Source organism: Marmota monax, unplaced genomic scaffold (genome assembly GCF_021218885.2).
Source record: "Marmota monax isolate L192 unplaced genomic scaffold, Marmota_monax_Labrador192_F-V1.1 WCK01_AAM20220418_F8-fsc00012, whole genome shotgun sequence".
Lineage (NCBI taxonomy): Eukaryota > Metazoa > Chordata > Mammalia > Rodentia > Sciuridae > Marmota > Marmota monax.
In genome coordinates, this window is record NW_026695227.1 from 15,533,029 (window position 1) to 15,553,064 (window position 20,036).

Here is a 20,036-nt window from a genome sequence, read left to right on the forward strand (position 1 = left end):
CAATCATATAATTATACAATTGTGCTCTTTTTTTGTGACCAGCTTATTTCATTTAGCATCATGGCTTAGGGTTCCTTTATAGTATATTTCTGTATCAGAATTTCATTCTTTTTAAAAGGCTGAATATTTGATTGTATGTGTATCCCATATTTTGTTTATTTATTGTTTTTTACCTTATGGCTATCACAAATAGTGCTGCCATGGACATGGGTGTATAAACATCTGTTTGAATGTCTTCTTTTAGTTCTTTTGGTATGTGCTCAAAAGTGAAATCACTAGGTTTTATAGTAGTTTTATTTTATTTTTTTGTGTGATTATACTATTTTCTGGGAGATGGTATTTCTATGTTTGATATTTTAAAGAAGTACCACATTATTTCCCTAGACACTCAGTATTTTAAAGTCTGTTTCCTTTATTTGGTTCACTGGGTAGTGAACCTTTAGGAAGGAGCTGCTAGTATAGTGTGAGTAGCAGCCAAACAATCTTTAGTCTTGCTAAGAGCCATCATCTTTGTTAACATATTGATCTGAAAACTAGTGTTTCTCAGAAAGTGATCCTGGAACCAGCAGCATCAAAAATAACCTGTTATATAAGTAGTTTTCCAAATGTCACTCCATATATATATATATATATATATATATATATATATTTATTTATTTATTTATTTATATTCAGACTCTGGAAGTGAGGATGACAGAAATGCTTTTTGAATAACAAAAGTGTTTAATTTGATGAAGTTTCCTTGATCAAATTTGGTTTGTGCTTTTTGTGTTCTCAGACATCTTGGCTTAACCAATGGTCTTAAAGATTTTAATATGGTATACTAAAGATTTTGTAGTTTCATTCTTAGTTTTAATTAAAAAACGGATAGCATTTTAATATCAAGGTTTATTATTTTATGTGTAGTGTCCAGTTATTTTAAAAAATCATTCTATTCTTGCCGCAGTCTGGCTGGGCACAAAATCATAAGCCAATCAAGCAGGAACAAACTTTATTTCTGAAATTCCCGCCAATGCCACGCACGCTCCCGGGAAATATGCTGAATCACACACGCAGCGTTTTCCCGGGCCACACTACACCAACAGGAAAATCCCTCCTCTGGAAATCCCTCCTACCATACTTCCCCAACCAATGGTAACTCTCCTGGAGTCCCACTAGAGCTCCAAAGTAGCAGGCCTAGGTGGACAGCAGGGGTCTAATATACAATTGAATGCAGATCTTAACATAATCATACCATCTCAATGGCTTGCTGGCGTCACCTTTCAACCAAAAATGCCATGCATCATTCCTACTTGGCTATGGCTCTCAGCATATTCTCATCGTATATTATCTTGGGAGTTTTATGGCATATATAGGTGGCCATTTCTTGACTCCGTTCTTACCATATGGTCTTTATTACTCTAGCTTTATAGTAAGATTCATAATTAGGTACTATGAACCTTTTTTTTTCAAAATTATTTTGACTTTTACCTTCTTTTCATTTTTTAAATATATTTTAGAAAAAACCTTGATGACTTCTGAAATAAAACCTGTTGGGAATTAAATGATATATAATTACATATAAATCATTATATTGTCTATATCAGTTTAGAGAGAATGAACAAAAACATTGTCTGACTCATATATAAGTTTGCTTATATTTTATTAGATTTATCCCTAAGTATTTCAAAATTTTTATGATATTATATTGGTATTACTTACTTAGTTTTCAATTATTTGCTTCTAGTATACTTGGTTCTCTTTTTTCCATGAGTTCTGCAATTCATGAATTCAACTAGATTGAAAATGTTCTAAAAAACATTATGTCCATTTTGAATATGTACAAACTTTTTTCTTGTCATTGTGTCCGAAAAATAAAACATAACAATAGCATTTACATGGTTTTAAATATTATAAATGATGTAGAGATGATTTAAAGTGTACAGAATGATATGTGTAATCTATATGAAAATATTATACCATATCAGAATACATGGCCTTTTGTATCTGTAAAGGGGCCTGAAACTAATCCACCATGTATATTGAGGGATAGCTGTATGTAGAACTATTAACTGATTTTTAAAAAATTGACCTTGTATTCTTCAACCAATCTTTTAGTCAGCTTCTTAAAGTTTTCTATGTAAATTAATCATGTTGTCTCTGAATATGTATATTTTAATTTCTTTTTCAATCTATATAAATTTTATTTGTATTTCGTATTGCACTAGGGAGAACTTCTGTAAGAGCATACATCTTTGCCTTCTTCAGGATCTTAGGCTAAAGGCATTTAGTTTTGGACCATTAAATATTATATTAGTTGTGAGTTTTTTACCTTTATATGAAAAAAACTTATATACCCTTTTAAAAGGAATCTGGTTGAAGACATTTATTTTTCTGCATTTATTGAGTTGATCATGGGAGTTTTCTCAGAGTGACTCATGGTGGTTTATTTTTGAATATTCAACCATCTTTGCATTCCTGGAGTAAAACTCACTTGTCATGTTCTGTTATCCTCTACATGCATTGCTGTGATTTATTATTACTTTATTAGGAATTTTGATATCTGTGTTGGTGGAGGATGTTATTTTCTGTTTTCTTGCAATGTCTTTGTTGGTTTGGTATCAGAATAATATCAAATACTAGTTCATTTCTCTATGTTCTGGAATAGTTTCTGAAAACTTTATATTGTTTATTTCTTGACTGTCTCATAGAATTCCCCAGCAAGTCTTTTTGTGCCTCTTTTATTCTTTATGAAAAGTAATAAGAAAATGAACTTCTTCAATAGACAGAGATCTAATCACTAATTAATTTTTCTAGAGCCATCTTTGGAAGTTTTATCTTTCAAGGTATTTGTCCATATCATGTATATAGTTAAAGTTATTGGCAAGATGTTCCCCTATCTTTTTAATATCTGCATAATTTTAGAAATGTTCTGATAGTAAAATTTTCATTTCTGATAACAGTAGTTCATATCATTTTTTTTGTTATCATCCTGGGTAGAGGTTTAATTTCATTAATCCTTAGAAAAAAACATTTTTCAGTTTTATCAATTTATTTTTATATTTTTTATTTTATTGATGGCTGTTTCTCATTATTTTTTTCCTTCTGTTTACTTTGGGTTTAATGTGCTGTATCTGAATACACTTACAGGTTTCTTGAGAAATCTTAAGTCTCACTTATGGAGTCTTTTTTTTTTTCACCAAATATAAGCATCTGATATTTATAAATTTCTTTTAAAGCATTATGCTCATTGCAGCCCACATATTTTCAATTTTATTTACTTCAAAATATCTTCTAATTTATCTTATAAATTATAATGGTTTATTTAGAAGGGTTTTTTTTTTGTTATTTTAGTACTTTCTAGACTTCTTTAACATTTTTTTCTGTGATTAGAGAAGATAATTTTTATAATATCAGTTTTTTGAATTAATTGAGACTTGTTTTATGGTTCAGAATATCATGTATTTTTGAAAGTTTGATATGCACTTGAAAAGAATGCCTAATCTACCCCGATTGGGTAGAATTTTTTTAGAAATGTCAACTAGATCATATTTGATAATACTGTTTAAGTCTTCTAAATGAATGCATACGTATGTATACATGTAAAAGAAAATATATATATATATATATATAATATTTGATAGTTGTAAAATATGTGATATATAGTATATATAAAATATATATGTACATTATTTTTAAATTAATATATATAGTATGTATGTGTATATATATGTGTGTGTGTGTGTGTGTGTGTATTTCTACTTATTTTATCATTAAATTACTTGGAAGTGTAAAAGTCTCTACCAATGGTTGTTGATTTGTCTTCTTGGTTTTGTCACTCATTGTTTTATGCATTTTGAAGCTTCTTTTTTATTATTTGAGTTTTACAGTTATACATTAGTAGTTGGGTTCATCCCAATAAACTCATACATGCATGCAGATTGATTTCAGTTCATGATCCTCCCCTTTTCCCTCTCCCTTTTTCTTTCTGTCCTCCCTTCCCTTTCTCATTCTCCTCTTTCTACTCTACTAGACTTTCTTTTGCTTGTCTATTAATTTGTATTTGATTGGTTCTTTATGTTATCCTACCCTTCTTTCCCTTTTTCCATTATTTTATTCTAGCTTCTGAAGATGAGAGAAAACATTTGACCTTTTGAGCTTCTGAGTTTGGCTAATTTCACTTAGCATGATATTCTCCATTTCTATACATTTACCAGCAAATGCCATGGAGTAGAATTCCATTTTGTGTGTGTGTGTGTGTGTGTGTCAGAATTTCTTAATCCATTCATCTAATGCTGGGCATCTGAGTTGACTCCATAATTTAGCTATTGTGAATTGTGCTGTTGTAAACAGTGGCTGTGTCACTGTAGTATGCCACTTTTAGATTTTTTTGGGAAAATACCCAAAGAGCTGGGCCTTATGGTGGATACATTGAGGAATCACTCTTGGTATTATCTTCATTTCTTTCCTGAATGGTTGTACTACTCTTTAGTTCTACCAACAATTCACAAGTTTACTTTTTCCCCACAACCCTGCTAGCATTTATTGTTGTCGTATTCTTGGTCATTGCCATTCTGGCTGGAGTGAGATGAAATCTTAGTGTAGTTTTGATTTGTGTTTCCTTGATTGCTAGATATTAAACATTTTCTTAATGTACTTATTGGCCATTTGGGTGTCATTTTTTGAGAAGTTTCTGGTTAGTTCTTTTGCCCTTTATTATGTTATTTGTTTTTTTGGTATTAAGTTTTTTAAGTTCTTTGTATATTCTGGATATTAATCCCCTATGAGAGGGGAAGCTGGCCAAAATTTTGTCCCATTCTGTAGTCTTTCTCTTCATGCTCTTAATGGTTTCCTTCATGCTCTTAATGGCTCTACTCAGCTGCTATGCAGAAGCCTTGTAATTTGATGGCATCCCACTTATTGATTCTTGGTTTTACTTCTTGCACTTTGGGGGTCTTATTAATTAAGGAAGTTGGTGCAAGTACCTATATGATGGAGTATTGTTGACCTTATGTTTTCTTCTAGCAGTTGTAAAGTTTTTGTTCTAATTCCTAAGCCTTTGAGCCATTTCGATTTGAGTTTTGTGCAGAGTGAGAGATAGGTGTCTAATTTCATTTTTCTACATATTCAGTTATCCCAGCACCATTTAAAAAAAAGTTATCTTTTCTCCAAAATAACTACATGTTTGTCACCTTTGTCAAATATCAGAGGGCTATAGGTTTGTGGATTTATCTCTGTGCATTGTGTTCTATTACCTTGGTCATCTTCTCTGTTTTGATGCCACCCCCTTATAGCATATTTGTTTCATGCAGTTTGAAGTTTCTTTTGTAGATGCATGCATGTTCAGGGGTTTTAATGTCTTCTTGACGAAAAATGAGGCCCAGGATGTAGAGCCGGCTGTGCCTGACAGTGTGCCTGATGCGAAGTTGGGTGGGGTAGAGAGTAGGAGGCGGTATTCGGGGGTGGTGGGAGAAGGAGGAGGCGGCAAATCATTATAAATGGTGCCCAAGCAGGACCCAAAGCTGAAATTCCAGGAGGGTGTGTTAGTGCTGTGCTTTCATGAGCCTCTCCTTTATGAAGCAGAATGCGTTAAGGTTGCCACAAAGGACAAACAAGTGAAATACTTTATACATTACAGTGGTTGGAATAAAAATTGGGATGAATGGGTTCCAGAGAGCAGAGTGCTCAAGTACGTGGACACCAATCTGCAGAAACAGGGAGAACTCCAAAAAGCCAATCCAGGAGCAGTATGCAGAGGGGAACATGAGAGGGGCTGCTCCAGGAAAGAAGACATCTGGTCTGCAACAGAAAAATGTTGAAGTGAAAAACCAAAAAGAACAAACAGAAAACACCTGGAAATGGAGATGATGGTAGTACCAATGAGACACGTCAGCCTCCTCGGAAGAAAAGGGCCCAGGTAGATCCTACTGTTGAAAATGAAGAAACATTTATGAACATAGTTGAAGTTAAAGTAAAGATTCCTTAAGAGCTAAAACCAGGGCTTGATGATGACTGGGACTTAATTACCAGACAAAAACAGCTCTTTTATCTTCCTGCAAGAAAAATATGGATTCTATTCTTGAGGATTATGCAAATTACAAGAAATCTCGATTAAACACAGATAATAAGGAGTATGCTTTTAATGAAGTTGTGGCAGGAATAAAAGAATACTTCAATGTAATGCTGGGCACTGAGCTGCTCTACAAATGTGAGAGACCACAGTATGCTGAAATCCTTGCAGATCATCCTGATGCACCCATGCCCAGGTGTATGGAACACAGCATCTACTGAGATTATTTGTACGAATTGGAGCAATGTTGGCCTATACACCTCTGGATGAGAAGAGCTTTGCTTTATTACTGAATTATCTTCATGATTTCCTCAAGTACCTGGCAAAGAATTCTGCAACTTTGTTTAGTGTCAGCAATTATGAAGTCACGCCTCCTGAATACCATTGGAAAGCAGTGTGAGGAGATGTTCTTCATTCACTTGTGTTTGGATCTCTGTAAACACAATTTTTGTTCTTAGTCTTTCTCTTATACAAATGATGTACTTTGAAGATGTTAGTGTATAACAGAATTGATGTTTATTTTCTGTTTGAATTTAAACAGAAAATAAAAGGGGTTACTGCTCCTTTTTTCCTTTCTTTTAATTTCACTTCAGAGTTGCCACCAGTGTATTCAATGATGGACAACAGAGAGACTTGCTGTAGAATGTTTGCCTCAAAGCTGCTTTTGAATGCTGGTGGTTCTATTCCTTTGACACTATGCACTTTTATAATATGTGTTAATGCTATATGACAAAATGCTGATTCCTAGTGCCAGAGGTTCAATTCAGTGAATGTAACTGAACACACTTATCCATTTGTGCTCCTTTTTTTTTTAATGGTGCTTAAAGTAAAGAGCCCATCCTTCGCAAGTCATCCATGTTGTTCCTTAGATATTATATCTTTGCTCAAATTATTGAAGAATGGTGGCTTGTTTCATGGTTTTTGTATTTGTGTCTTACGCACGTTTTAATATGATAGGTGCAATGCATTGTGTAGCTACAGTTTTCTGGAAAAGTCAAATCTTTTAGGAATTGTTTTTCAAATCTTCAATAAATTTTTTCTTTAAGTTAAAAAAAGTCTTCTTGACGAATAAAACTAGCAATATGAAATGTCTATCTAGTAATATTCTTTATCTGAGGCCTAACCTACCTGAGTGAATATATGTAATTCATCTTTCGTTTGATTAGTAATTATATGGCATGTCTTGTCAGCCCTCTAGGTTTTTCTCTCTCATTTTTTTTTGTCTTTATAGTTGAAGTGGTGAGTTTCATGTTTATGTAGTACCGTTGAGTCCTACTCTTTCATTTATTCTGGAATACTTGCTTTTAATTTACCTGCTTTTAATTTATATTTGATGCATTGATTATGATTGAATTTAAATGTAACATTTTACTAGTTATTTCCCTTTTCTCATCTTTTCCATTCTTCCCTTTTTCCTTACATATTGCAGTTCAAACTTTTTCCCTTTCCTTAATGATTTCATTTTTTGCCCACTGTGGGCTTCCTAGATATATATTTTCACTAATTAACTAATTAATTATATGCTCTAGGGTCTATAATAAGTATATCTTTCACTTATTAGACTACTTATAATTATTATTCCATTTTTTATATATGGTTTAAGAACTTTGATTAATATATTTCTGTTTTATTTCTCATTTTTATTGTATTGACATATACTTTATTTCTAATTCTATACATTCTATCCTCTATGAAGCCAACAATGCATTATTATTATTTTTGTCTTATATAGTCAGTTTTCTTTTAAAAATTTATGTATTTATCTACATGTTTACCATTTCTGGTACTCCTGATTCCTTTTGTGAAGATCCAAATTTCAATTGGTTCTCATTTTTCTTCCCTTGAAGAAATTTCTTTAAAATCTTTTTTTTAGTGCAGATCTGATAGCAAGTAATTATTTCACCTTTTGTTTGTCTGAAAAAAATCTTTGTTTCCTCTTCAAATTTTATAGATATTTTCTGTTGACAAAGAATTTTTACCCTGCCTTATGTTTTTCTCCTTTAATACTTTAATGATATATCTCCATTGTCTTTTGGTTTATAAGATTTCTGAAAAGATTTCTACTTTTATTTTTATTTTAATTCTTTTTATGTAATGTGTTCTTTTTTCTGACTTATTTAAAAATGTTCTCTTTTATTTGCTTTCTGCAAGTAGAATATAATATACATTGGCACAGTTTCTTTATGTTTAGTCTCCTTGGCTGCTGTTTGGTTTCTTGGATCTCATGGTTTATAGCTTCCTGAAATTTAGAAAATTTTCAACAGTATTTCTTCAAATAATTGGTTCTATATTCCATTTTGGGGGATGACCTCCAGTTGAACATGTTTTAGTCCAGTTGAAATTTTTCCATGTTTTTTCTTGGTATTTTTTTTCCTCTATGTACTTCATTTTGAATAGTCACTATTGCTGTTTTTTTCTAACTTCATGATCTTCTGCAATGTTTAATCTGCTATTAATTCTGTCCTTCACTTTTTTTGTTTTAGAAGTTCTTCTTTGTAAATTCCATTTTAGTCTTTTTCATGTCTTCCATACCTCTTGTCCTTTTTGTTTCTTAAGATATAAAACATTCTCATGTTTGTGTCTGTTTCTACTGAGTGATTTATCGTCTGGTAATAGGTCATGTTTTCCTGATTCTTTTTTAAAAATTTTAAAAATTTGTTTTAATTAGTTATATATGACAGTACAATGACCTTGACATATTATACATTTGAATCAGATGGGATATAATTTCTCATTATTCTGAGTGTACAGGTTGCAGAATCACATTGGTCATGCAGTCACATATATACACACATCAATAATAATGTCTATTTCATTCTACTGTCCTTCCTTTCCCCCTTTTCCCTCTCCTTCCCTCCCCTCCCCTCTCATCACTTCTTTCTACCCAATCTAAGATGATGCAATTCTTTTTTTTCTTCTCACATCTTCATACATGCATTTTGTATAACGATGAGAGTCTCCTTCCATCTTCCATGCAATTCCCTTTCTCTCTCCCTTTCCCTCCCACCTCTCTTCCCTATCTAGTGGTAATCTTCTCATGCTCTTCCTCCCTACCCCATTTTATGTCACTCCCCTTATATCAGAGAAAATATTCGGCACTTAGCATAATCTACTCTAATGCCATCCATTTCCCTGCAAATGCCATGATCTTGTTATTTTTCATTGCTGATTCTTTATATGTGTTTAACTTTTTTTTTAATTTGAACCAGGGATTGAACCCAGGGGCACTTAACCATCGAGCCATGTCCCCAGCCCTTTTTTATATTTTATTAGAGTATTAGAGATAGGGTCTTGCTTAGTTGCTTAGGACCTTGCTAAATTGATAAGGCTGGGTTTGAACTGTCAATCCTCCTGCCTCAGTCTCTGGAGTCGCTGGGATTATAGGCATGTGCTTCTGTTCCCAGCTTGCATTTAATTTTTGATTATAGGCCAGATATTTTTGAATTGTATCTTCTTGATTGCTGAATTTTGTTGTATTATTTTAAGTAGAATTGTGTTTTGTTCTGACTCTTCATTGTATCGCCTGGAATCTGTTGGAATATTTCGAACCTTACTTTTAAGATATGTTAGTGTCCTTCCAGAACAACCTTCCTTTTAATTCTAGTATAGCCCCTCCTGAGATTAAAGAGATACCCTTCTGAGGACTCCATCATGTATTATAAGGTTTGTGGACTTTTACTGGTAGGAATACAGACTACTGTCAGCAATATTTCAGCTTCTAGTATTGTTCTTTCCATTTGTGTGTGTGTGTGTTTTCCTCATCTTTGGGTAATTTTCTCTCTCATGTGAATAGTTTGGTACTCAGCCCCAAATTTGGTAAGATCTTTCTGTCTTTGGAACCTTAAATTCAGATTGTTAGCCTTGCAGATTCTAGATGCTTTGTAAATTCTTAGCTCTGTGTACTCAACTCAACGAGAGACCAGCTTTGCTTAAACTGCCCCATCATGTGCTCTGGGTTAGTTTGCAAGCTTGGCAGTTTCTTTTCTTTCAGGAATTAAAGTTCTGTCCTGATGCCCAAAATTTGAAAACCATTATTTCATATAGTTTGTTCAGTTTTCTGGTTGTTTTAGATGGGAAGTTAATCTGGTTCCTCTGTTTCCATTTTTGTTGGAAGTAGAATGCTATTTGTGTACTGTAGTTTAAAATTTCCTCCAGCCTTTATTGTGCTTTTATATTTAAGTAACCACATTGCAGAAGAGACTGTGAGTTGAGTGTGAGTTGTTGTGAAGATATCTATTTGCGTGTTAAGCTACTGGTGATATGTAGGGAATGTGCAATTCAATTATGCATTTGCTCTATTCATCTTTTATTCTGCTTTATAATTTATATGGTATATTAAGTAAAACTCTTCCCTTAACCTGTCATTAAATCTGTGCATAAAATTTATACTCTGGGGATATTCATCTTATACTTTGGGGATTTCCCATGTTTCAGACCTATCACTTCCTACCCTTAGTAAGCCTTGAGAAACCAGACATTACTAATTTATGTATCATAATATATCATTGTATTTAGCAACTGTTTAGAAAACATGTAGTTTTACCCATAACATGAAGAATTTTGGTGTAAAATTATTTTGCTGTTTGGTTAGTTAGCTTTATAAAGTTATAAGATTTCCCTCTACATTTTATGAAATGATTCTAATCTCGTTTTTCTTCAGAACAGTATTCTTTTTGTGTAGGTGACAATCCCGGGCTTTTCCATGCTTGGCATTATTATTCTTTTGTTGTGTTGGAGCTACATTGTATAAGATATCTATAATTACATTTGGATAGCTCTTAATACTATGGTCTTTTTAGGATGCAGGTGGTAACAGATATTGCCAGTAACATCATCTCTACAGGATGAGGACTATAGATATGTATAATTTTAAATAGTTTCTTTTGGAAACTTACCTATTTTTCCATTCTTCTTTTATTTCTTTTGGAAATTATATGTGTTCTTTAAGGTTATGCAGGCTCTGACAAGTTGAACTTTGCTAGCGTGTTCAAGGAAAAAATCAGTACCTTACATATAGCCAAGACAGAAGGAAAAAAATTCCATTTTTATGACATTGTCTTAGGAAATTAAAAGCATAGTAAAGAGTGTGTGTGTAGATAGGTGTGAACTTGTAGCTCTTGCCTGGTGCTGGGCTTTTAATGTGTTCTTATCTCCTGTAGGGACAATACATGTGGGCCAAGGTTAAATAAGTTTTTTTTCTTTTCTTTTCTTATTTACTCAGAGGAGTGAATGGTCTTTTCATGATACTGAGGTTAAAAATAGATTTTCAATTTTTTTGTTACCATATCTAGTACTCCTCTTATATTTCCATGTCTAAATGAATTCTTAGATAGAATTTGCATGTTACCCTAGGCAGTGCTACCTGCTGGTGTTTTGGTTTCATTTGGCTTTGCTTTCTGGTTCTCTTTATTTGTTCAGTGTTCCTGGCCTAGTTTCTAGTGTTCCAAAGCAGCTACCTGCCACTCATTTCCTGCCTTCTTTTGCCTGTTTCCTGGACACTATTCCTTCCTCTATATTTATTCATTCCTCTTTTAAAACTTACCTTTAAATATGTATTTGATATAATGTTTTATTAGAGTATCAAATTCATGATACTGCCACCATTAATGATGATGGTACTGATAACAGGGAGTCTTGGTTTTGAAACTGACCATTTTAGGAGTTGTAAACTTACAGATCATTACTATTATAATGTTAAGCACTTTGAGTAAGATTTTATTCATTTTATTTTGAGAACCAGATTTTAAGCTTTAGATTTTTACTGTGAGGAAAAGAAATATCTTCTTAAGAGAAGTAAAAGTAGTTTCTTAAAACTGTAAAGTTCTTCTTGGAGAAAATGACTTTATCTTGCAACTTAGATCATTAGAGATACGTTTGTGTTGACTTCTTGGTAACTCCAAATCAGGTATTTTTATGGATGATCTTCTAGTCTCATAAAAAGAGCCTAAAGCTGAATTTTTCACTTAAGTACTCCACAAATCAGTGACCAGAATCATTTCATTTTGTGCCCATGTGGTTTCTGTGGGTGGTTTGTTGTTTTTAAAAAAACTGTTTCAAAGAAGTGTATTTTTTTTTCCTGGCAGTCATGTGTATCCTGTGTAAGTATTTTTCATTACTAATAATTTTGAGATGAACCAACTTCAGGTCATAATACTGTTGGCTAAAGTCATCAGGTTTCATCCAGAGTCGTCCCATATGATTTTGTGTCTGCTTTGCCAAAATCTGTTAATCTAAGGTTCCGAGAGGGCATGGTAATGGTTTCCTATCCCATTTTTCACTGTCACCAACCTGTTTTTGGAAATTATTCCTATCTATTTTGTGTAAATCAACAGTCTTTAAGAGAAACCCAGGAGACTTTTAGGTTTAATTTCTTCTAGGCATACATTCTGGCTTTGGGGAAGTAGTTCCCCTGCCCCTGCCCCTGCTTCTTTCTCACTCTGTATAGAAATTTCCATTTTTGATTGTGACTTTAATTCCAGTTTTTTCATTGTGATTTGATTTCCATCTTCTTCCTCATTTAGGCTTAGTGGTTAGAAATCTTGTCTTTAATTGAATTTCAAAGTGGTTAGGTTTCTTGTCATTTTCCGTTCCTCTATCCAGCAGTAAGGGTTTGCATCTGAAGGTATACTGCAACCTTTTAATAATGAATTTGGGTTTAAAGAGAAATTGAATTAAATTTTTGAGTTATTTCAGAAGCTGTAACATCATGCTGTTTACATTTCTGGCCACAGTGAAAGTTTTTGTGAAAGTGAAGTTTTTAGGAAAAAACTTCATGTGTCATCAGCCCATAGTCTTGGAAAAGATCTTTAGAATTTGGCTAGTCCAGAATTACAAGTTAAAATAGTCTACATAAATCTTTCAGTTAATAAGTGAGTGTTATTTCTAATTTAGAATTAATCAGAAATAAGCTTAATCAGAAGTAAGATCTCTCAGCTTGAGAGATCACCTCTCCTTACTTGTTAACATAGGAGAAATATGAACCTTAGGTACATTAAGTGACATCTATGATAACACTGTAATTTAGTGGAAGAGTTAGGACTAGAGCCTAGTACTTGACTCCAAGTCTAGTGTTCTTTCCACTATTTTGGGATCTTTTGTCCCCGTTAAAATAAGAATTTTAAAGTTAAAAATATAATAGGTTTCTGGTTTGAAAATACCCAAACACATTTTATCTTTGCAATACAAATAAAAGTGATGAGAAAAGCTTAGAAATTCTGACAGTATTTCCCCATTTGACCTGTCAAATTGTACTGATAGTCTTTGAGGTTGAAGGAGGACATTATGTTGCCCTTATTTTGTTCAAGCCTATTTTTCATTGTATTAGAGTAATTTTTAAAAGTTCTCAATCTAGGAAAACTGTGTTGACTTTTAACATTAACCATTTCCTCACTATCTTTCTAATGGATCCCCTCTTATTTAGGTATGTAGCTCTCCTTTCCATGACTCAGGGAAAGGGGACCTCATTCTACATTCTAGGATTGATTCTTAGAAGTCTAAATAAAATATGATAATTCCCTTTATTTCCTGGTGGAAAGTTTCAAGGATATGCAGATCATAGTCTTAAAATATTTCTGATGTCTTGCTATTAGTGTATACATGAAGATACTTATATAAAAGGCCCGATCTTAAGGAATCAGAGAACTTTCAAAGCTCTGACTTGTAGTGCTTAGACCCACTTTTACCTATGGATTTCTTGTTATGAGATACTATTCATATATTTCCTATTATTTAAGCCAGTTTGAATTTGGAATTTTTTGTTAATTTCCAGATGAAAATGTTATATCTGATGCATCTCAAGATTTTATAGCATTTCTAATCTCTAATATGTTGTTACAGCACTTCCATGTAGGATTAGGTTTTAGAAACTAAGTGAATGTGTATTCAAGGAAGGTGGAAGATAGAAACTAGTAGAATCTTTTAAAAGATTCATAAAGTCATGACTCATAAGGCATCATAAACCACATTTTGACTTACCTTTTGGCCTTGTAGCTTCACTGAACTTACTTCTCTCTTTTTCAAAACTGATGAGCTCATAAATCCAAATGATCCTCATCATTCCTCATTTTTGTTGATTCTATTAGACCTATTTCTGTCTTTGTACACTTGTTCTTTATTATTGCCTGGAAATAATTCTCTCCTTCCTCATTTATTTCCTTTATTATTTTTCTTTTTTGTTGAGTAAAGCTTGAAGTATGCAACTGATGTTATAGGATACTTACAGATAATAAAATGGTTACAGTAGTAGATTAATATATCAATCATCTCACATACTCATTTGTAACAACAGCAGCTAAAATCTAAAATTTCTAACACAGTACAATTAATTTAGTTCTTTTGTTGTATATTAGATCATAGTTTATCCTATACATCACTTGTTTATCCTATACATCTTTAGTTTTGTATCCTTTGAACTGTATCTCCCAATTACCTCTTTCCTCCTGTCTTGTAGTATCTATTTCATTCTCTGTCTCTGTTTATATGTACTTTTTAAAAATTAAGAACATGAAGAGAGAGGATCTCAGCCTGTAAAAATGACTGTTATAACAAAGACAAGAAATAACAAGAGCATGGAGAAAAGGGAACCCTCGTACACTGTTGTAGAGAATGTAGATTGATATAGCCATTGTGTAAAACAGTGTGGAAGTTCATAAAGAAATTAAAAATAGAACTTCCATATGATTCAGCAATCCATTTCTGAGTATATACCTAAAGGAGGTGAAATTATCACCTTATTATAAAATATCTTTCTATATTTCTGATCATTCCTTTTAAGTTTCTTTTATTGATGTATTTTCCTCTACATACATCCCTTTAATATTAATGATGTTGTATGGTTTTACTCTTAGCCTAATTTTAAAAAATTACTTTTTTAATTTAGAATGGTTTTATATTTGCAAAAAATGATTTGTGATGATTTGGATAGATTTGAGCAGAATTAGTCAGGCATTTTATAGATTGCTCTTTAGTCAAAATTGGTTTGATGGTTTTTTCAAGATTAGATTGAAGTTATGGGGTTTGGAGGAAGACGCAGAGGTAAAGTGCCATTTCATCACATTGTTTCTGAGTACATACTATTAACATGACGTACTTACTATTAATGTTGACTCTGATCTTTTGACTGAGGTGTTTTTTTGTCAGGCTTTTCCATTGGGAAATTGTTCCTCTTTTCCTCTATAATATGTTGTACTCTTTGGAAGGAAGTCACTACTGAGACCACACTTAGAGGTGAGAAGTTATTTTCTACTTCCTTGAGGGTAAAGAAGCTACATAAATTATTAGGATTTTCTGCATGAAAAATATATCTATTAATTTCCATTTGTTTTTTATTTGTGAAGATTTACAGAGATTTATTTTATTTACTTGGTTTAAATTTTTTTAAATTAATTTTTTATATGACAATGAAATGCATTATAATTTTTATTACATATATAGAGCACAATTTTTCATATTTCTGGTTGTATACAAAGTATATTCACACCAATTTGTGCCTTCATACATGTACTTTGGATAATAATGTCCCTCACATTCCATCTTCATTTCTAACCCCCTCCCTTACCCTCCCACCTCTCTGCCTTGTCTAGAGTTCCTCTATTCTTCCAATGCTCCCTCTCCCTACCCTACTATGAATCAGCTTCCTTATATCAGTGAAAACATTCTACATTTGGTTTTTTTTGGTGTTGGCTAACTTCAGTTAGCTTTATCTTTTCCAGTGCCATCCATTTACCTGCAAATGCCATGGTTTTATTCTCTTTAATTACTGAGTAATATTCCATTGTGTATATATGCCACATTTTTTTATCCATTCATCTATTGAAGGGCATCTATGTTGGTTCCACAGTTTAGCTACTGTGAATTGTGCTGCTGTAAACATTGATGTGGCTGTGTCCCTGTAGTATGTTGTTCTTAAGTCCTTTGGGTATAGACCGAGGAGAGGGACAGCTGGGTCACATGGTGGTTCCATTCCTAGATTTCCAAGGAATCTTCATACTGCTTTCCATATTGGCTGCACCAATTTGCAGTCCCACCAGTAGTGTATGAGTGTACCTTTTCCCCTACATCCTTGCCAACATTTATTGTTGTTTGTCTTTATAATAGCTGCCATTCTGACTGGAGTGAGATGAAATCTTAGAGTAGTTTTGATTTGCATTCTCTAATTGCTAGAGATGATGAGCATTTTTTTCATATATTTGTTGATTGATTGTATATACTCTTCTGAGAAGTGTCTATTTAGATCCTTGACCCATTTGTTGACTGGGTTATTTGTTTTCTTCATGTTTAACTTTTTGAGTTCTTTATATACCCTAGAGATTAGTGCTCTATCTGATGTGTGAGGGGTAAAGATTTGCTCCTAAGAGGTAGATTACCTCTATTCACCTCCCTCTATTCACCTCACAGATTGTTTTTTTTTTTTGCTGAGAAGAAACTTTTTAGTTTGAGTCCATCCCATTTATTGATTCTTGATTTTAATTCTTGCGCTATAGGAGTCTTATTAAGGAAGTTGGGGCCTAACCCTACATGATGAATATCAGGGCCTACTTTTTCTTCTATTAGACACAGAGTCTCTGGTTTAATTCCTAGGTCCTTGATCCACTTTGAGTTGAGTTTTGTGCATGGTGAGAGATAGGGGTTTAATTTCATTATGTTGCATACGGATTTCCAGTTTTTCCAGCACCATTTGTTGAAGAGGCTATCTTTTCTCCAATGTATGTTTTGGCACCTTTGTCTAACATAAGATAATTGTAGTTTTGTGGGTTACTCTCTGTGTCCTCTATTTTATACCATTGGTCTACCTGTCTGTTTTGGTGCCAATACCATGCTGTTTTTGTTTCTATTGCTCTGTAGTATAGTTTAAGGTCTGGTATAGTGATGCCACCTGCTTCAATTTTCCTGCTAAGGATTGCTTTAGCTATTCTGGGTCTCTTATTTTTCCAGATAAATCTCATGACGGCTCTTTCTATTTCTATGAGGAATGCCATTGGGATTTTGATCGGAATTGCATTAAATCTGTATAGTGTTTTTGGTAGGATGATTATTTTGATAATATTAATTCTGCCTATCCAAGAGCAAGGTAGATATTTCCATCTTCTAAGGTCTTCTTTGACTTCTTTCTTTAGGGTTCTGTAATTTTCATTATGTAGATCTTTTACCTGTTTTGTTAAGTTTATTCCCAAGTATTTTATTTTATTTTTATTTTTTTGAGGCTATTGTAAATGTGGTCGTTTTCCTCATTTCCATTCCTGGGATTTTCTTGTTTAGTAGACTTTTGATGGCATCTACTATTTTGTCCCTTGAAATTGATCTGTTTAAATTGTATATCATCCTGATTCAATTTGGGCAAATTATATGACTCTAGAAATTTGTCAATGCCTTCGATATTTTCTATTTTATTGGAGTACAGGTTTTCAAAATAATTTCTAATGATCTTTTGTATTTCTGTGGTGTCTCTTGTGATATTTCCTTTTTCATCATGTATCTTAGTGATTTGAGTTTCTCCTTCTCTTCGTTAGCATGGCTAAGGGTCTGTAAGTTTTATTTATTTTTTCAAAGAACCAACTTTTTGTTCTGTCAGGTTTTTCAGTTGTTTCTTTTGTTTCAATTTCCTTGATTTCAGCTCTGATTTTGATTATTTCCTGTCTTCTGCTATTTTTGGTGTTGATTTGTTCTTCTTTTTGTAGGGTTTTGAGATGTAGTGTTAAGTCATTTGTATTGACTTTTTTTTTCTTTTAAGGAATGAACTCCATGCAATGAACTTTCCTCTTAGAACTGCTTTCATAGTGTCTCAGAGATTTCAATATGTTGTATCTGTGTTCTCATTCACCTCTAAAAACTTTTTATCTTCTCCTTGATGTCTTCTGTAACCCATTGTTCATTCAGTAGCATATTATTTAGTTTCCAGGTGTTAGAGTGGATTTTATTTCTTATTTTATCATCGATTTCTAATTTCATTCCATTATGATATGATAGAATGCAGGGTAGTATCTCTACATTTTTATATTTGCTAAGAGTTGCTTTGTGGCATGGTGTATGGTCTATTTTAGAGAAGGATCCATGTGCTGCTGAGAAGAAAGTATATTCTCTCGTTAAAGGTTGGAATATTCTATTTATGTCAGTTAAATCTTATGTTATTGATTGTATTATTATTGAGTTCTGTAGTTTCTTTGTTCAGCTTTTGTTTGGAAGATCTATCTAGTGGTGAGAGAGGTGTGTTAAAGTTACCCAAAATTATTGTGTTGTGATCTGTTGACTCTTGAACTTGAGAATAGTTTGTTTGATGAATATAGCTGCTCCATTGTTTGGGGCCTATATATGTATAATTGTTAAGTCTTATTGGTGCATGGTTCCCTTGAGCAGTATGTAGTATCCTTCTTTATTCTTTTTGGTTGACTTTACCTTGAAGTCTACTTTTTTTTGATATGAGGAGGGAAACTCCTGCTTGCTTCTGCAGTCCATGTGAGTGGTATACTTTTTCACAACCCCTTCAGTCTGTGGATGTATTTTTCTATGAGAGGAGTCTTTTGGAGGCAGCATATTGTTGGGTCTTTTTTTTTTTTTTTTTGATCCAATCTGCTAGTCCATTTCTTTTGATTGGTGAGTTTAGGCCATTAACATTCAGGGTTATTATTGAGACATGATTTGTATTCTCAGCCATTTTTACTTATTTTTGGCATTTAACATGACTTGGTTTCTCCTCTGATTAGATTTTCCTTTAGTGTACCTGCTTCTGCTGATTTTCATCATTGGTTTTCATTTTCTCTTCGTGGAATATTTTGCTGAGGATATTCTTTATTGCAGGCTTTCTAGTTGTAAATTCTTTTAACTTTTGTTTATCATGGAAAGTTTTTATTTCATCATGAAATCTAAAGCTTAGTTTTGCTGGATATAAGATTCTTGGTTGTCATCCATATTCTTTCAGAGCTTGGTATATGTTGTTCCACAGTCTCCTGACTTTGAGGGTCTGGATTGAAAAATCTGCTCAGTTACAAATTGGTCTCCCCCTATATGTGATCTGATTCCTCTCTCTTGCGGCTTTTAATATTTTATCCTTATTCTATATGCTAGGCATTTTCATTATAATCTTCCTTGGTGTAGATCTGTTGTACTGGTTTAAATTTTTAATTGCTGATAAATATTGATGATTTTTTAAAATTTAATTGATATAGTTTTAAAAATACATAATAGCAGAATGCATTACAATTCTTATTACACATATATAGCACAGTTTTTCATATCTTTGTATATAAAGTATGTTCACACTAATTCATGTCTTTATATATGTACTTTTTTTTGCATTACATGTCTTCATACATGTACTTTCGATAATGATGTCCATCACATTCCACCATCTTTGCTAATCCCCTGCCTCTCCCTTTCCCTCCCACCCCTCTTCCCTATCTAGAATTCATCTATTCTTTCCATGTTCGCCCTCTCTACCCCACTATGAGTCAGCCTCTTTATATCAGAGAAAACATTATGTTAGCACTTCTCTACACTTCTCTTTTGAACTCTGCCTCTTTCTAGTCAACTTCCTATTAAACCTTTTCCTTTTTGGTCTTTCTTTTATTGAAACCTTGCTTTCAATGTGTCTACATTGACTAACCTGTATGTATTATACCCCATCTACTCCATTCTATGTGCTTCATTTCACCTAGATTTGCTTTTATTGTCCACTCATTTAAGCTTCAAAATGAATGGGATTCTTAAGGTTTCCTTTTCTTAGTCTCATTTCTTAGGTAGCTCAACTTGGATGACTGCATTTTTCTGTTGCATTGATTTCCCTAAAACTACCCAATTCTGCTTTCACACCATCATTCACATTACCTTATAGCCATTTCCCCAAAATACATGTCACCTATTCAAAGTACTTATCTCACTCCTTCTCAGAGTCTTATAGTGATGTCTATCACTGCCACTAATGCAGGTGTGATTTTAGGAAATTACTTGATCTCTCTCTAGACTAAGTTTCTCTATTGAAAAAGACGATATGATG

At 33.0% G+C, this 20,036-nt stretch overlaps 1 protein-coding gene and 1 pseudogene across 2 annotated transcripts in view; both read left to right on the top strand.

Moving 5' to 3' along the window:
* Positions 1-20,036, top strand: part of Ccdc91 (coiled-coil domain containing 91) — a 347,370-nt gene that overhangs the window by 21,185 nt on the left and 306,149 nt on the right. The window lies entirely within an intron of this gene.
* LOC131423870 (mortality factor 4-like protein 1) lies at positions 3,698-7,472 on the top strand (annotated as a pseudogene).